General features: G+C 53.3%; 1 protein-coding gene across 1 annotated transcript in view; it reads right to left on the reverse strand.

The window, feature by feature from the left end:
* Nucleotides 1-6,000, reverse strand: part of PRMT8 (protein arginine methyltransferase 8) — an 85,003-nt gene that overhangs the window by 78,720 nt on the left and 283 nt on the right. The gene's annotated exons all lie outside the window — the stretch shown is intronic.

Below are 6,000 nucleotides of genomic sequence, written 5' to 3' on the forward strand. Positions count from 1 at the left end.
TCCATCCTCTCTAAGATTCTATAACTTTATGAAAATGTGCACATCAACCTGTTTGCTCTTATAAAATTACACTTTAAAAAGAGATCTTTACTTCTGGGTCACCCATGACAAATCTGAGGAAAGCTGTGATGCTTGAGGGAATTCTAACAAGTGAAGTAGAAAAGCCATCTTACGTGTGAAATGTCCAGTGGGCTGGATAACAGCGAAGAAGCAAATCTCAAACGCTCCTCTCCCGGCATTCTTGTCAGGCCGGCTAATGCGGAACATCACGGAAAGAGGGGGAATCATTTAGAACAAAACTAGTAAACAAGGTGAGACAGCCCTGACACAGCCCAAAATGCAAAGACAACCAGCCCGTTTTCATTTCCTGTTAGGACAACACAAGCAAAGGTGACCGGGATAGCAGCAGAAGCCATGAAGCTCAGTCTCAAGGAAGAGCATCCTGCCCCTGAGACGCACAGGAGTTTGGGGAAAGCACCTTCTCCCAAGCTTTGTAACCAGCGACCAGGCATCCGACGGCGTGTCCAGGGCTGTGTAGGCGTGCTCAGCCTCAGACACGGCAAAGGGACTTCAGGGAGGTCGCTACCTGCCTGTGGGCTCCATCCTCTCACCAAGGCAGTTCACAACGGAACAACAACGCCTGCTTCTCGTACAACACAGTCCGCTTCCAGTTACCTTGGCAGTTCCTGTATTGTCGTGATGCCCATTTTTTTCCTGCTGGCACAGAAGACTCCAAGGTGTAAGCGCTGTCTTTACAGATTTTTGCACGTTCCACACTGGTATGTGATAATCACTTCGCGTTGCAGTTAGCAGAGAGGAGGAAAGGAAACCCACTCCTGAACTGGAGACGGGAGTGTTGTGTTTCACCCTCTGTAACAGCCAAAAGCCTATTTAGGACTCTCTGAAAAGCCAACTTTCCTAGGGAGAAAAAAAAGTGGGTATCTTCCTAATTCTCCTGAGCTCCCTTAAGGACTGAAATCAGCATTTGCTGAGCGAGAAAAAATTGATCTGGACTGTGGTTTATGGATCATTACAGCTGGAGAAACAAGGAATTGGGAGAGTCCATCCAGTCTGCACTTTTTTTGGCAAGACTCTTAAAATCTAGCAGGATTATAATCATAAATGCTTACCGAGAACTCACCATGTTCTCAACTCTGTGCATGAATTAATTCATTTAATCATCACAACAGCCTTATGAAGCCCAGAGAGGTTGAACAACTTGTTCAACAGAACAGCACATCTAATAAGTTCAGAGTAAATCCAGATCGTTTGGCCCCAGAGCCTACACGATTAGTTAGCTCCCACACTGTTCAGAAAGACATGTGGATGCAGACTATTGGAGAAGTGGGCCTGGGTCCTGCCTCTTCTCGCCCTCTTCCTCCTCAATTCCCTGACCGTTGTGCATAGGACCACACACTATAGCTGAAAGGAACTCCTGAGGAGAAGGCCCCATTAGCCAAAACCACCATACACCATATCAGCAGTCGGCGCAGCTCTCCCCATAACTCACAGGCCAGGGCTCATGGCGCCCCAACCCTGACGGCCTATGGCTGGATTTTTCCCAGTCCATAATGATTCCCTCTCCCCGGGCCAACAAGTCAATACAACATTCAAAGGACAGTCTCCAAAATGACTCTTCGGCTAAAACTGTTTTCCCACTCTGGGGGCTCTGCTTTGAGAAACTCAGGCCCCAGTCAGGGAGGCATCACTGTAAATAATCCATCAGGCTTTCACCAAGACTCAGTAAAGCCAGCAGCAGCTCAGAAGGGTCCATCATCCCCCAGGGTTTAGAGCCGGGCATCGTGATGAATCCATTTATCTGCTGTTCAGACAAGCACCCAGAGGAACAGTCAGTGTGACCCAGTAGTGAAAGGACATGCACAACCAAAAGGGACCCGTGCTTTGAGTTGCTGCAGCATCTGGACTCCCAGAATCTTGACTCATTTTGAGTTTTAAAGGTCCACAATAACATAAGAGTAGCAGAGGGGAGGGAGACAGGAAGCCCAGTTTTCAGAAAGCCATGAGTGACTAAAACCCAGGAGGCTCATGAGCGCGTTCGCTCATATCACATGAATCAATTCAGCCAACACTTATTATTCCCGTTTATTATTTACTGTGCGTCAGGCACAGTGTTAAGAACAGAGTATACCGCCAAAAGTTTCATTATCTAACTGGAGAAATAGACATACAAAAAGCCAACTATCTTGTGATAGGAAAAGTGAGAGGCTTTAGCAACACATAAAAAGGAGAAGGAGCCAGCACTCTCCCGGGGGGTGGAGGATAAACGGCAGGTCTGGGAAGGCTACCCGGAGGAAGTGACCTTTGAGTTGGGTCTTGCAGGAAGATTTTTTTTTTCCAGAGAGAAGAAGGGGGAAAGAGCAGCAGAGGCAGAGGGAAGAGCATGCACAAAAGCATTTAGCATGATGTCAGTGGTCTGTACAGAGAATTGCACGAGGCGAGAATTAAAGTGCCTTGTACACTATGCCAAGGAAATCGGTCTCTATCCAGTATCCTCTTAGCAATAGGGCAACACGGTACCTTTTTAAAGGGATGTCTGATCATTTGCGCTTCTGACAGCCCTTCCCATCAATAGTGGTAATGAGGCTGGATTAGAGGAGAGGACCAACAGCTGAGAGGCAACTGCCTTGGTCAAGGCAGAGGGGAGGAGGATAGTGGGCTGAAAAGCAGGGTGGACTGCAGGCTTTGCAGACACTGCAGAAGGCCACATCAGAAGGTCTCTGACGACGCGTGAGAACAGGCGAGAAGGAGTGAAGGCTGACCAGGAGTGATGCTGCCCTTAGCTGAGGAGAAGAAGGCTGTCTGAGGGAGCTGAGAAAGGGTAAACGGAGCTGGCCTTGCTTCATGTTCACCAAGCAAGAGCAGTCCCAGCACCTCCTGGTATCCTGCACTCACCCTGTACCCTAAGGAGACTCTGCTCAAGTTAGCGCACAAGGGGACTGAGGTCAAAGTGGCTGGAGAGTGCCCCCAGGGCCTTCCAGGGCCACGGTGCCACCAGGCCTGGTCCCCTGACCCCACTGCCCCAGCACTGAACCTCACGTGTTGAGTGAGGCTCTGCCCACGGCGTCAGTACTTTCGCGCTTCACTTTCTCCTTCCTGCCTAACGAGTGCAATAGTTTTCCCTATCTTTACCTTGTGAAAGAAGACCTTCTCCCGTCATCTTTACCTACCTCCAACACTGCCTCTCTCCCTCGCAGAGTGCCCCTCTCCTCCCCATGCCTCACCTACTCCCATCCACATGTGGCATCTTTTCAGAAGTAGCGAGAGTAGGGCAAGGGCAAGGAAGGAGAAGTGGGGGCAATCTGTGTTCCGAAGGCTGCCCTAGTCAAACAGGCACCTTTTAGGAATCACTGGACCTCTCAGCCTCAGTGTCCTCACCTATAAAATGAGGATAGAAAATGAGTCCTAACCTGTGCTAATATCACAGGATTATTGGGAGGATGAAATGAGGTAAAGCACTGACAAACAACACCAACAAAAGCCAGGAAAAGGTGCTACAGAATTATCCAGATTATCGGGCGCTATTGTCCACCAAACTGTGAGTTCCTTGAGAGCAGGGGCTTGGTCGTCTTCATTTTTGGATGAAGATACCTAATTATTCCTGGCACAGTTAGTATTTGATAAAGATGTGTTGAATTAAAAACAAGGACCACTACCATCATCAACACCCACGTACACCCCCCCCACACACACACACACCCCCACAGAGGCATCCTTGCCTCTCTCTGCACCAGAAATGCAGGCAAACCCACAAGACCCCGCTTTTGGAAGTACTCCTCTAGTCCTGGCTCATTCTAAAAACAGCCAGTTCCTGGAGAAAAACCAAGTGATTGTCATGCTGCCTGGATGCCTCCATTGGGCACGTTTGACCAAGTCTGAGTTCCTCCCCTTCTCCAAGGGACTCGCTAAGGATTAAACCCCCAGACTCACTCAGCTCCAAGGAGCTCCAGCTGGATCAGCCCCTCCCCGCTGCTGCCTTTGTGCCAAGCGTGCGACAACGCGGTTTTTTTGCTAGCAGGAGCTCGGCCGCCTCTACTGCTGTTTTCATTGATGCCTTGAGCAGAGCTGGCATGTGCAACTGCTGAGAGGGGGGAGCGCGGAGCCGCGGGGGAAGCAAGTAAAAATAGCCTGGCGCGCGTCGCTCTGCCTGCTCCGGACGCCTTTAACCCCGGCCGAGGTGGGGAGCTCAGCCACCGCTGCTGCACACTGCGGAACCTGGCAGGGGTCTGCACGCAGACCTCGCACAACAGCTTCGGGGGGCGGGTCGGGGGAGGGGTGCGGGGGGTGGCTGGAGACCAACGAGAACTTTTTTTTAGAAACCTGACGCGGGGCGGAGGGCTGGGGGGGCGGGGCGGAGGGGGAGGGTTGTTTCCTGTTTCCAGCGCTGCAGCCACCTGGCTGCAAGGACTGCTACGTGCCGGCTAGTCCAACACTTGACACAAGTGCAGCCTTGGCTCTGAGTTATTTTTAGAAACCTCTTTGGCTGGTGGGCGATCAGAGACAGAGGGCCCAGGGATGGGTAAGGCTAGCTCTCTGCTGTGAGGCTAAGCGCCTTGCACTACACATCATTCCTAATGTCTGCTCTCCGGCGGAGGGTGGGAAGAGGAAGTGGCAAGGGGACCGCCCGCATGCTGGCTTTGCCCTAACTCAAGGAGATGGCATTAGCTACTGAATGTCCCACTGTTTTCAAGCCCCAGATCGTGTTTGTTTTGAAATCGACACTTGCCAGATGCATGCTGCTTCTAGTCTCTCGGAGAATGGGGATTTTAAAAAGCTTTGCTGCCTACGCTGTGGGGTAGGGGTTAGCTGCAGTTAAGATCCGGAGGCAAGAAGATCAGGAAGGGTCTCTGCACCTTTTTGCATTCCGGCAAGACAGAGGGACAATCCCCGCGCCACACCTCCATCCCCGCCCCACGCTGCATATGGGTAACCATATGTGAAATGTACGGCAGCCCCACCAGACACCGGCTATTAATAGAGCCCGGAGTTCGCTCTCTGTCTTTTTCCTGCCACCGAGTAAGGGATGATCTTCACACACATAGCCCACTCCGCCCCCACTTCGGCGGACCCTATCTCCAGGAAGGTAAGGGGGCTGCCCACGCTGATCCCCTTCGTGACCACAGGTGATCAGAGCCTACAGACTAGTCCGGTCTTAACGACAGCAGGGTCAGTGCGAGGCCAGGGAACACAGCTTCGAGCGTTGGGACGCAAAACCCAGCAGGGCTCTTTGCGGCTCAGGGCCAACTTGAGGGAAGAGAAAGGGCAGCTATTGGGCTGCCGAAGGTGGAGGGCAAGAGCGCGATGTACGGAGCTAGAGCGACCTCCTCAAAGGCTGCTTGCGGGACGGCGGCTGCAGACCGTTTCTCGCTGCAGCCGGCGGCGTGCAGCCCCCAGCGCCCGCGCGGGCCCGGCTGCGGCGGGAGCGGGCGCTGTCCCTGGTCCTGAAGGTGGCCGCGGCTAGTGCTCCCTCCGCGAGTTTAGCGCCCCCGAGGCGGCTCTAACATTGGAGGATTGCAGACCTCTCCCCGACCCGGATCTGGGCGGGAGGGTCTGTTGAGGGTGCCGAAGTCTCACCACCGGCTCGGCCCCCGCGGCCGGGAGCTCCCGCGGTGCTGCGGGGACCGAGAGCTAGGGGACTGACTCGCGCTTGAAGGGTAAAGCCGAGGCAGCGGCCGGAGATGGTCAAGACACCGCAGGGAGCAGACCTGGCCCCAGGATCACCCATCGAGCTCTGCACAAAGCGGGGACTCTGGAGCCCTAACGGAGCCCAGAGGAGAGGGCGAGGGAGCGCGGCTGCCCAGGGTTCGGGACTTGGGGGAAAGAGAAGAGAGCAGCGGGTGGCAGGAGAAGGAGATGGGGTGAGAGCTACTCTTTCGCATTTTCAAGAGGGAGGGGACCTGAGACATGCACTGTCTTCCCCCCACCCCAACACACACACACACACACACACACACACACACACACACACACACACACACACAC

The sequence above is a fragment of the Equus quagga genome, chromosome 1 (assembly GCF_021613505.1).
Source record: "Equus quagga isolate Etosha38 chromosome 1, UCLA_HA_Equagga_1.0, whole genome shotgun sequence".
Classification (NCBI taxonomy): Eukaryota; Metazoa; Chordata; class Mammalia; order Perissodactyla; family Equidae; genus Equus; species Equus quagga.